This window comes from Amblyomma americanum, chromosome 7 (assembly GCF_052857255.1).
Source record: "Amblyomma americanum isolate KBUSLIRL-KWMA chromosome 7, ASM5285725v1, whole genome shotgun sequence".
Taxonomy (NCBI): Eukaryota; Metazoa; Arthropoda; class Arachnida; order Ixodida; family Ixodidae; genus Amblyomma; species Amblyomma americanum.
In genome coordinates this window covers 34,737,041-34,750,231 of record NC_135503.1, presented here as the reverse complement: position 1 = coordinate 34,750,231, position 13,191 = coordinate 34,737,041, and the positions used below count along the sequence as shown (strand labels likewise).

The window sequence follows — 13,191 nt, the reverse complement described above, 5'->3', positions numbered from 1 at the left end:
TCTTGGGTGGCGGCGCCGGAACTTTCATATGACAGCGTGCACCAACAAGTCCTTGGCTTTCACAATATTTCTTTATTTTTGATAGTGATGCCAAGGTTTCATTCGCTGTGGTGGTTTTGTGACACAGAATGATTGCTATGACACGTTCTTTGGCAAACGGGGTTCTTTTGGTACTGTTGTAACAAAATCCAGAATGGGAGCTGTCGCTATTTTCTTGCTTAAACGTTTACTCCATTTTGGGCGTCCCTCAAACCTCATTGGTTATTTAAAAGCCAGAATGATGTGGGAAGCTGGGGCACTTGCAGTCCTTGAAAACTAGTGCGGTGCTTCTGAGTTTTTCATATTAAAGGGAACTCGCTGGGAATCGCTATACTGATGTTGTGCGCACTTAATCAAGCCACTAATACTGTTCATGTTGCAGCTGTTTATGTTAAGTTGGGTGCCATAACGAAGGAAAAGAAAAAAGCTGATCGTCAGAAAGGCCCATTCTTATTGTATGCCTATGGCAGACTGCATCAAGGAGGGTAAGACAGTAGGGCACCGGCTGTGGTTTCTTGGAATTTGATCATTGCTGCTTTTACCTGCCTTTTTCATTAAGTAAGGTAAGTTACCAAGGTTGCTGTCTGCCTAACCAAGTAACACAGTCAAGAGGATAGCCAAACATATCATGTCTCTCCTTGGAGCATTGTGTTGTCTGCTATAGATGCCACTTTAAAGCACACCTCTGGACTTGAGCAAGTGGCGACACCCAGCGGGTTCCCCATGCAGGAAGAGAGACCGGTGTGTCTGTCATGTCGCTGTCTTCCTTCACTGGAAGCGGTAAGGTTCAGCCTCCGTCCTGGGCACCGGGGGCGGAGGGATTCGCTTGCCCTGGGGAGTTGCTGTCGGTGGAATCGTTGGGATAGTGGCAGCTGGAGCAGCAGCAACAGGTTTGTCCTTGGCTCCACCGGACGTAGCAGGTGTTCCCACGTTCGGTGGCAGCAGGTCTTTTGGGAGCAGATCGGCGGGAAAAAAGTCTTGCGTGAAGATGGGTGGAAGCAGAGATCCGCTGAAGAAGTCTGGTGTCGTGGCACTGCGATATGCAACAGCTGCGTCACTACGGTTGATACTGCGCTTCCAAAAAGAGCATTCTCGCGTGCTAAGATGGTTCGATTGCTTTAACAGTAGTTTTTAGTTGTTCTGTTTCTGCAAGCAATATCTGGCCTGGTTCTGTATGCCGGTCAGTCAAATACCCTCGCACCTATGGTACGACCCCGAAAGCAACGGAGGAGCTTCGAGTGAATCGGAAGTGTATTTGATCTCTTATTTTATAATGGGCTTTATGGTGCTTTTCAAAAATCTTTAAAGCCACACATCGCCTGTGACCTGAACAGCTACAGGGACACGCTTTTAGGCTTGTGTTGCACAGCTGGCACTCAGGACGGCGGGTTCTGATTTATGGATTACTCTTGGAAGTGGGAGGGTTCATTATGTGGAGTGCATTTTTAGACTGCTGGCAGGAAGAGGGGATGAGTGTGCTCAATAAAAAATTTCACGGTTAGGAGGGGCTGCGCCCCTTCTCCCCTTAAATATCCTTAAATCCGGATATATGACTGACGACACACACTTGGGCGTATGGTGGTTCGGCGCTAAGAGCAAACGCAATTTTCCGCCTTCGAAATGCTGCAGCGCTTAGGAGAACATAGACACCGAATTTTTAATTCTGTGTTTCCTTTGTGATGATGCAAATGATTGTGCATGCAAAGGCTAGACAGTTCATTTCTTTTTTTTCGATTCGAGCGTGAAGGTTTCTCTTCAAGTACTGTTTAAAAATGTGAGGCTTAAGAGATGAATATTACGCTGAGGCTGATGAATGTTTTCAGTCATGCTGCCTACAGCCGCAAGTTCCGGTGCATCATACCGCTATTTTAATATCGAACCACTATGCAGTTCTACCTGCAAGAAGTCATGCAACTTAGTTACATTTCGAGAGTGACCACGTCGTCATGTGGTTGTGTCCATGCGGGAAGGTGGTCGGGAGGGAGTTGTCCGGGGTCTCAGTAGTGAAGGCGTGCAGGCAGGCTGCATGCATGAGCGAGTCAGTGACGGAAACAGCAAGACCAGGCAGGAGACAAAAAAGAAAGACACGTGCGAGTGGTGAAAAATCTTGGAAAGGAAAAAAAAAAGGGGCGGTCACATGCGCCACATATCTCAACAGACAGGAGGTCCTATATGTTGCATGTCTTGGGTGCAGTGTCTGCTTTTTGGGTGGTCACCAGAGAGTTCAGGGATTGAGGGTGCAGGGAGGCCTGAAAGTTGCATTGTGAGTACACAAAGCAAGAAAAAAACGAGCAAAGGCGATAATGATACAGCTGCCCTCATAGTTTCATTGTTGGTTGTAGAGACTTCCAGAGGTTTCTTTTGTTGGCTGTTAGGCAATACTGTACATAGGTGTGCTCCGAGTCCTACGCTTAAACTGTGGCCATTAATCGACGGTGGAGATGAGAGACGCTATTTTATATGTAGTGTCTTGCTTACTGTGTTGTTCGCCTCGGTACGATCATGCTGGATAGGCTGCGTGATGCTGCGCATTATACTTCAAATATGCATTTCATAATCAGCTTGTTTGAAGCTAACTATAATGATTTTAATGGTCTTATACTGACCGTTCCCGATAGAGTGTAGTGCGCATAATTGTACTGTTATGGCTGTCGTGAACTGTGTTCGACACAAACAGGCAACACATATAACGACCACATTATTCGCGTAGATGGTGGCTTCATCACTCATAAGCATTGATGTTGAAGACTTTCTTTTGTGGGAAAACCAAAAAGTGTCTGCCGCATACAAAGAATCTTCAAGGTATTCTGCAAGCGCCATATCACATGAGCAATCATGTTGGTTATACGATTCTGGTTTTACGTAGACACTGAAATCTGTGTGCCCTGTATCTCTGGTAAGACCTGCAGCCAGGCATCGGCATGTGGCGCTGGGGGTGTCCGGATACCGTCCAGCACAAGCCAGCTGCTTAGCAGTCTTTCCAAATGGGCGTCGTAAGACGGTCGAGATTACCGCTGCAGGGTAAGGGAGCGAAAGAATCGGCTTTCTCACGGGAAGTTGGGGAAGTTGGACGAGGGGCCCTTGCGACCCTCCACTCCTTTTCCGTTTCCGCTGGCCACAGAAGGTGGCAGCAGGTCACGCGGCAGCAGGTCCTGAGGGAACGACGGAACAGCGAGCCCTTGGGGAAGCCCAGAGCCCTGCGGAAGTTGAAAGGGGAGGACATATACGGGTGTTGTAAGGCATCGTGACAGAAAAAAAAAAAAAGCACTGACACCAAACTTTGAGTTATGTATGTCCTGTGTGTATTTGCATTCGTCCACATTTATTGGAAGGGTATTGACGAACTCCCTGCGTTTTGTTTTCATTGCGATATTTTGTGATTGTGTTTTCGCACATACACCGCAGATTCAACATTGGCTATGAAAGGTGTTCAAGTAACGGGACGTTAATGACAGAGGGTCATTGCGTTGCAGGAAGCATTTATTGTTGCATTTTGAAAGCCCAAGAATCCACCATTTCTGATACACGCATGGTCTTATTTGAGAAGCATATATTGTCAGGAAACGGCAACTCCCATCTTACTGCACACTTCTCGAAATAAACTACACCACATTCGTTCGCTGTGTCTATAGCCACGTTGAAGTATAGCCCTATACATATCTGATGGGTACGTTCACAGTGTATTGACTGATCGAAAACCATTTATTGCTCCGAAGAGAGGTGATTCTCGAAGTCTTCATGTTTGCAACCTCTGGTCCAGGCCTGCAGCTGCTTCTGCTGCCTGGCAATCTCGTGCTGTAGTTTCCGAATTCATTGTCAGTTCCGCAGGGGCGGCGGCTGAAAGTCAACGTGACTGAAAGATGTCTACATGCCACAAGTGCAGTCATCGCTCTCGGTTTGAACGCGCGTTCTTCCTCCTCCTGTTGTGCCTCCTACAAGATCCCCGATACAGTGCTCTAGAATATGGGTAGTGGGTTCAGGGAGCGACCGCCGGTGAGGCGGCTTGTGTCGACGATACCAGATGGCGCCACCAGAGCATGGGCTGTATGAAATGCGGCGCGCCGAGCCGTGGCTGCGCGCTGTGCATAGAATCGCCGGAGAAATAATTAAGACTCTGTCTTTCAAAACAGCTCCTACAATTACGTGAAGCTGTACACAGATATTGTCGGCGAATCAAGAGAATTAAATGTAGTAGTAGCCAACAGCCGATAGCGCGGTACATGGTGCGGACGAGCGGCCCCGTTAATGTTTCGCAGCGCGCTGATCGTGCTCTTTTGCAGGTACGGCTCCCATATTTCAACGTTAGTGCAATAGTAGTATTATCGCCGCCCATAGGAAAGGCTGAATAAAGGGAGAGGAGTAAACATTCTATCGATCATCGGGGTTATCCAGCGGCCAACTCGAAGCTGTCGGCAAACGTGGCCGAGCGTACTCCAGCTTGAGGCATCGGAGGTGTTTTAGTAGATGGGCGGGGCAACAAGAAATTGGAATAACAAAAAAAACGCTTCACTTAGAGACTGTTGTGTGTACCGCGAACTATATGCGAATGCGATAATTTTAAGTGTGGTATGCATGCCCCTGTTTTAATTGTTGTTCTGATATGCATGCATTTTTTTCTTCAAAACGAAGGGTCAGTTGCCGCCGATGTATAAACGCTGATGAATGCAAGACAAGACAAAACTTTTATAAAATAAAGCACTCCTTTATTGCAGTGCTCCAACTATGCACAGTGTGCAACATATTCTTGAATTTCTCAAAGGAATGCCGTGTTTTCTTGTTTGCACAGTAGATTTAGCCGCGCGACTATGAGCACTTGCCCATCTTAGCATGAAGCTTCTTTTTCCTGCGAGCTTCGCGCGACTCATTGATTGCTTTAACATAAAAATGCAGCCTTGTCAAAACATAAAACTTGACAATGCTGGCTGTGAGCGCTTCTGAGTGCTGGCTGCACCCTACACCAGATGAAATCTGAGATTTGCCCAGCACCATAACATCTACTATGCTGTTACTGCACAGCTTTTCCTGACTAAAAACAGTTGTGAAAAGGTTTTCCAGCCTCCTCACCGTCAAAACAAAAAAAAAGCATACGGGACGGGTAGAGCAACCCTCCTTTGTCACAAATTGCAGTAAACTCACTGTCCTGGCTTTCCTTATTTGGCGCCTGTAGAAGCAAGTTTTTGCATTCGACACAGTCACTGCGTGCAATGAACTTGCGCGCTACATAACCTGCCATGTAGTGTATTAGCCGGTCATCGCTGTTTTCAATAACATAACCGCTGTGATCTGGAGATATTTGGCGTAGTTTGGCTTCAGCCAATGACAAATCTCTCTGACAAAGGTCACGAAATGGGATAATTTTTAAGCTACTCCCGCGGCAACAGAACTCCGTTTAACGGTTGCATACGGCACAAAGGAACAGAAAGCTGCTGAGAACGCACCGTGAAATTTCCACTGAAATCTGCGAAGTAATAAAAAAACGCCAAAGTAGCCATTTAAGTTCAGCATACGCGGGGAAAACGTAGTTGGCTACTGATCCGGAGTTCCCGGGTACGAACCCGACCCCGGCGGCTGCGTTTTTATGGAGGCAAAACGCACAGCACACGGACGCCTTAGCGTTTTGCCTCCATAAAAACGCAGCCGCCGCGGTCGGGTTCAAACCCGGGAACTCCGGATCAGTAGCCGAGCGCCCTAAACCGCTGAGCCACCGCGGCAGGTTGTACTGCCTTATACGACTTCGTTCATTCGACACGAGCCAATATGCTACACACCCTGTGGTTGTGGTTTTCCAACCAGAATCTCTTCGGAAGTTTTTCTTTATTATGAGAGGTGCTGTAATCGGTGAAGCACAGCATGACTGGCTGAATAAACAGATGACCTCTGTGAAGTTAATGCAAATATTCGCACAATACCTAAGTGAACCACTAATGCGTTTTCGTGCGTTGCATACGGCAGAACAGCTCAATGATTCATCGTTCGCTTGGTTCAACTGCGCTTTACACTGCTTCGAGGTAGCTGACCAGCACTTAACCTCGATAGTCGGAGGAGATCGATTAGTATAAGGACAGACCACCCCGTGTTCGACGCTGGCAGACTATTCGGTGTTCGACTCTTCTAGTCAGAAGTCGCTCCCCTCTTTTGTCAGATGGTCACGAATTGCGCGCTCTTTCGCCTCGTGAAATATTGAGTGCATGCGCACACTGTGTATACCCAAGTTATGAAATGATATGCACGGTACCTGCTTCACTCTGGGTGCTAACCCGAACCGCGCCGTGAGGGAAGAGATGGAGGTGTGAAAGAAGGGGAGATAGAACTGCAGGTACGGGGTTGGACGACCTAACCTGAAAGGACGGGATAACTCATTTGGTGGTTACTGGCGTCGTGCAGCTGCTAGGAGATAACCGCGTAACAAGATGAATACCGGAAAGAGAGCAGAGAAGGGCCTCGCATCGACGTTAGTTAATTCGTGTTGTTGTGACTGCACGGAACCAGAGCTCCTTGATTTCGTAGGTTAGGTTTTCCAACCCTGCGCATGCTGTGCGCGGTTGGGCATAATTAGCACCATCTACCGTATCTTCTAGGTGATGCTGCGCAATCCACTCATGCTTGGGACATGATGTAACACCAAGGAAATAAACACTTAGCCTGCACGACGTATACTGCTTCTACCCCTCTTGAACTCATTTTTAGAGCGAAAGAGTATTTTCCTGCCTCTGCGTGCGATAACCTGGAGGACCAACGGGACCTCATACAACAGGTCCGCAAGGCAGCTCAAGCCAGTGGAGCCCTGGAATAAGGACCCCATCCATAAGCTCGAATAACTCCCCTTCTTTTTAATGAATCTTTCCCTCCTCCCCTGTCTGGCTCTAGCATGCACTTTACTTTAAAAGCAGCTAGATACAATAAAAAACCCTTTGCTTAATGAATCAGCGAAATGGGCTCTCCGTTTCTCTCAATAGTTCACAGCAAAGCCAGGACGGCGCTTAATTCTGGCATACAAACACACACGCCGTTTGCCCGCTGCCATCTTTGACGTTCACCGTGGCACCTAATTAGGTGCGGTGTGATCCACACCCAAGAGGTTTCCCCAGGAATTTAAATTAGAGGTTGTGTCTAAATTTCCTGGCAGGGGGGGAGGTGGGGGAATGGGCGCGCGGCCACGGCGACGGCTAAGCGCACGCAGCACTTTGCTCCTCTCCGATTGCCATGGTAATGGCGCATGCGCACAACTGTCCTCTCCCATGTGCCGCGAAATGCTCGGCTGGCAGCCCAGTGTAGCTCTCGCTACAAAACAAGGGGGCGTGCAGGAAAATCACTGCCGCATCCGCCACGGTCGTCGGCAGGAGTGCAGTTGAATGCACGCAAAAGCTATAATAACAGTGCAAGTGCTTATGAAAGTATACATGGGAGGACGGACCGCTGCCGTAGCTCATATCGGCACGCGACTTCGCTAGGCAGGTTGCCATGTTCTAGTTAATTAACCTTCTAGTTAATTTTCATTAATAAAATACCTTTTATTTTATTATTTTTTATTCAGCAGCATACAGTCTTAGAAAAAGACCGTGCAGGTTGGCAACCTCAGTGCAAAAAAAATTGCTTGCATCTCGATACGTCAAGTACAAACTACAATTATTATTGAGTAGCCTCTTACTTAGATGTACAAAACGTTCACTCAGTTTTTCCGCTCCCAGATTTGGATAGCTTCTACTATCTTCAGTTCCCGAGAGTAGCAGACTCTTCCGGTCTATGGCTCATGCGTCGCTTAGTTTGAACGTTACGTTCAAGTATTCCTACACAGCTGATGGGAACCATGAGACATTTGATTTTCTTGGAATGAAAGTACTCCAACATCCCACGCCTGCCTGGCTTTCGTTCAACTAATTTAGCCTCTCTCTCCCTCGACAGAATAAATTTCCCTTTACCTCCAGCCCCCTGATCGGGCCACACATAGTCCGCGACACAGCGACGTAACTGCTGACGTGCCGCTTGGGTACCCTAGTTTTTATTCCGTTTTTTCGTCAGTATGCAGTCAGTGTGCACAACGTCAGTATGCGCAGACTAACTCAGAGCGCATCCTCTCACGTGTCTAGTACGAGTGAGCTGATGCAGTAACATTGCATGACAACTGCAGTGCGTTGTCCCGCCTCCTCATGGCGGGCACATGGATCGGCACCACCTCCGTTGCGGATTGCATTTGATGGCGACCGGTATAAAGACGCGTCACTGTTAGATGCTTGTGCTTCCGACCAGCATCGGTGGCGATGGCCGTGCTAGAAATACATACATCACGTATACAGTCTTTGTCGAAAGTGTCTGACCCACGGGATTCGTCGTCGAGGAGTGTAACAGTGAACTTCTACACTTACGGCATCCCTGCAGTTCCAGATCTCCGGAGAGTGAGCAGATCTGTCGTCCTCGCCTATGCGGAACTCTGCACCTTAGGGGGAGCTGTAAGTGTCCCACTGCATGTCTCGACTGTGAACTCTGTGGGCTGGAAACTCTCAGCAATGACTGTACTTATTTCCTCCCGCAATGGCTCATAGGGTGAAACTGCCGACATACCGCCTGCCCCGGCAAACCAGGACAGGTGTATAAGTCACATGCAGGTCACTGGACGACATGCACTGACACATCGATACGCCTCCAGTGCACTGTCGTCGCGACGGCGATTACCACAGGTATTAGTGATATGTCGGGGCACATGCATATAGGTCTCGCTTGTGCGCCCTTGACCTGTGTTCGCCGAAGAGGAGGCGCGCACGACAGGGCGGCCTAAGCGACTTGTTCGGTGCGGGTGACGTCGCCACAGGAGCGTCCGCGGCTTCGTTTCGCGCCTGACCTCGACGGGCTGTTTTTTTTTTTCCTGTGTCCGAGCGAGATGACCGAAGCAGTGCGCGCACTGTGTAATGCGCACGAAAGGTGCCATTTGCTCAGCGTTCCACTTCCAGCAGTGTCGCCTTCTCGCCTGCTAACGCGCCAAGGCCCACTTGTTTTCCCTGTATGCGCATTTGTTACGCACAGCCCTCTACTGCCCCTGTTGTTGTTTACGAGCTCGCGCGTACGGAAAATTGAATTTCGATCACAGTCAAGCGATAGGAATCTGTCCGTTAGGGTATTTTCCAGCAGTGTTTTTTTTTTCTATCTGCGATCATTTTGTGACGATCGGGATTGCTAGCCGCAGTCTTTTCGCATTATAGCCTTGAGCTGATTGTTCCCTTAACGGACGTGGCTTGCATCTGTCCTTGCCAGAAATGTTTAGCATAGCGATAGATCAACATAAAACGATGTAAGAAATGTTTGAAAAACTGAAATGTGTCAGTGAAGCGCCTATAACTGCATACACATCAAATATGTGCAGAAACGGTTGTGCTCTTTATCTGGAGATTTTTTCCGAGTTTTTCGATGTATGTCTGTGCTGTAATGTCCGTACAGGGGCTCGCACAACCGTATATGCTCGCAGCCATATGGTGCCAGTTTAAGCGCAGCTTTAAGTTGAAGTACGGCATGCAAAAATGTTGGCATCCCGCTTTTCATAGTCATCATCGTCCCGTATTCACCGGACATTCGCGCGCACGCACATGAACGCTCCCGCTGAAGTTTAAGAAAAACCGTGCGTGCCACTGTGCGGCTGCAGCTTTGCGTTGCGAAACAAAGAAGTCCGCAGCCACATCGCTTCCTCAAAAGAAAGGTATTGAAGAGCGTGGTGGCGTATTACCCACTGCAGCACAAAGTGAAGCAAAGCCACGCAGAGCAGCATGACGTTACGAAGATCACAAAATGCTGTCTCTCATCCAGTATACTTGACTGGTGCTGTGTGAGACGTGCCTTCAGTAGCACAGTTACAGGTTTCATGTCCGGGCCCCGTAGAGTATGTGTTACGGGTCCAATTGGACTTATTTTTGGAAATGGGGCGGAGAGTTTGAAGGTTGCTTCACTCCCGCCACCGGTTGGCCCGGTATTGCACTACCTCCGGGATCGGCCTTGCCTTTAGCACGTCTTTACTATCCTGTCTTTCTATCCCATCTTTCAACTCTCTTTCTATCTGCACGTGGTAGCGATTGTGGCTCGGCTTGAGCCAGTGAGTAGGCCTGTGCACTTTCATTTTCTTTCTTCCTTGCACAACAGACAGACATACAGACAGACAGGTTTCATTTCGAACAACAACAAAAAAATCCTTGATTTTAGCATGTTCTATTTTTCTTCGCGTCCTACACAGGAATTATGTGACGTGCTCCTCCTGTTCTCGATACACCATTCGTGTTTTCCGCTTACTCCCACACCTCGGCCAGAATTGCGTAATTCCTATTGTCACTGCAGATTGGACAACTGGCGTCCCTTCCTGGAGACAGATGACAGCCTCGGCTTGTTTCCTCCTTTTAAATAGCCCTCTATTTCGCTCGCGTCGGACGGCTGTCTGCACACTCACTGTGCAATCTTGAGACACGTACGTGTTTGCACAGCGCCTCATCAAGGTTTCGCCATTGCGCCAGCGTCATGGTTCCGTCGAGGCAGGCGACGCGTAGTATGCACGCGGAGCGTCGAAGGCTCATCAGTGGGGCGGCACGCAAAATGTACGTGATGATCCGTCCCTCAAAACGTGCGCCGCCGGGAGACAGAAAAGACTCGAAAACGTTTTGGCGCGCAGCCCAATCGCTTCGCCTGAGAAAAACAACCCAGTGGCGACGGCAGTTTATTACACTTGCGTCACGGGCGACGTTTGTCCGTGAACGGCGTCGCTCCAACGCCCGCTCTCCGCAACCACGTACACGGGCCGTCCCTTGAGTCGTCACCTCGGATGGATGAATGGAGAGGGTTCGAGCCCTTGCCATCGGTGCTCCACGTAGTCGCGGCATGCCGTACTGCGGTAGGGCTGACTGCGACTGACAGCATCTCGCGCGCTCTCAGAAGCGAATGCCTACGGCTGTCGGTTGTCTCTGCTTGTTTGTACTTTCCACTCATGATGGCCGATCCCCGAATGTTGATGAACTGCTGCTGCCGGATGTCGTGCCGATTTGTCAGCGATGCCTGCGACGTGGATACATGAATTTGGGCAACGTACGGTGGCTTGTCTTGAGCGATGTACCAATGGCGAACACTGGCACCTGGTATATCGTAGCAATTGCGCTAATGCGATTTCGGCGGAGCCCCTGCATGAATTCTTACACGCTGATGTAATCCTTAACAAAGTGGTTGATGTAATCCTTAACAAAGTGGTTGATTCTTAGACGTCCATGGACGTCTAAGGAACGTTGCGCTGGACTTAATATTTATATTTTCTTTGAATCTTTGTGTTCGATCACTCTCGGCTCTATAGTACATGGATGACGGGTAAGTACCCGGTGTTCTGTGTGCCGGTCATGCCCTGTAAATATGATCAGCGAAAAAATCCACACTTTTGTGCCCATGGACACAAAAGTACGCTGAAAGGCGTCACGAACACTGGGATGTTCTCACGATATATAGCGTCTTTTCCGTGAAGTTTTCTGGATCAAGACTTTGTAACGGGACACAGGCGGGAAGCTTGCGCTCCGACACGTCTTGTTGCGAAGAGAGGGAACATATGCAAGAAAGAGTATTAAAGCGCGGGTGCATTCGTTGTTCTGAAGCCCATTCCGGCGTTTCTCGATGCAGCACCATTGATTCGCGCTCACCGCGTCTCTCGAGGTGGCATGAATGACATCGCCGATACAAGCTCTGTTCGCTTGTATCGGCGCAGTGCCTACGGCAAGGCTAATTCATATTGAGTGGCCGCTTAATCAAAACGAAAACAATGAAATGTATGCATATGGAATCCACGCCTTCGAGCAATTCGGTCCAAGGGAAGTCGTCTTTACTTACGATTAAACTCAATGTAAGCAGAGTATACATCAGTTGTGCTATTTCGCGACGTCTGTTCGTCCCATACTGTACTTATGACTTGATAGGAATCGTGGTTCAAAATAAGTTCAGCGGTTACTGACTGGAGTTGAGCTCTAAAGCTTGCCAGACCACTGCGGCTGCATCACCTGCAGGCTACGTGAACAGTAAAGGACCTCTTTGTACATTTCAAAAAAACTCATGGCACCACCTACTAGTCGCGTACTTATTTTAATTACCTGAAGAAGTCGAGATGTGGGTCACCCAGGCCGGGGAATCCGGGGAAGCCGATCTTAGATGGGTCCGGCAGCAGGCTCCTTGCTTCCAGGTCACCTTCAGGGTCGTCACGGATGAACTTGCGCCTGCCGTCCTTGCCCACATGGTAGTGCGTGAAGCGGCTCTTGCCACTCGAGTCCTTGTAGCCCGAGCGGCCCATCACAATGCCGTCGGGGCCGAAGCTCTCGTGATGGTAGCTGCTGACTGAGTACGAATTTCCCTGGCCGGCCGCCCGCGGACTCCATGAGCACACCAGGACCAATGCCACAACGAACAGCGTCGCAAGCCGTGTACTGGTCAACTGCAGCAGGACAGTGAGGGGGAGCAAAGTGCACCTAAATCTTAATGCACTAGGTTGCGTGGTTAGTGCGCGCTGAGGACCCATCACTGCAGTGAAAGCGACTGCTGGAACGCCGGTGAGAAAACTCGCACTGCAGTTGATGCGCTGGGCGAATCCGTGACGATGCCATTGCAGGAATGTGTTAGTCGCAACTAGAAACGGGACTCGTAAAGCGGCTTGCTCAATGCGCAGAACATCAGCTAGGCAGATTAACCATTCGGCACGGCAGCTCGCTTTGCATTGCTTTAGCTCCGTACGCGACGAATAGGTCATATGGAAATCAAAGTTACACGGTGTCATGCAGACGGCACAGAACGATCAAGAGTGGGGTCGTAGCGGTAAAAGAAGCACTGGCATCTTTGCGAGCTTTTGTTACGGCAACTCGTACACCTGCCCTCGTCACGACCTGATATCCACCAGAAAATCTCTGTCGTCCCTTTGTTTCTTTTTTACGTGAGTCAACACCATTGTTTTGGTCACCCCCAAAACTACTGAGCCCGCGCGCTGCTTTGCAAAGCCCATCGGCACTGACCATTGTGAAGACGTCTTCCGCGTAGGTCCGCGTCGCGTCTGAGGGAGAATAATCCGGCGCAATCGATTAACCTCTGCAGTGGAGAGTATATATAGGAGACCTGGATCGGGCCCTCGTCTCGCGCCTTCTAGGAAGCCACCCGGACGATGCA

General features: G+C 49.3%; 1 pseudogene across 1 annotated transcript; it reads right to left on the bottom strand.

Moving 5' to 3' along the window:
- Positions 1-672: 672 nt before the first annotated feature.
- Positions 673-12,807, bottom strand: LOC144098855 (uncharacterized; annotated as a pseudogene). Its single transcript, XR_013307257.1, has 3 exons — positions 12,132-12,807; positions 3,091-3,236; positions 673-1,072 (listed from the first exon to the last, which is right to left on the bottom strand). The product of XR_013307257.1 is annotated as an uncharacterized LOC144098855 (transcript).
- Between the last annotated feature and the right edge of the window lie 384 nt (positions 12,808-13,191).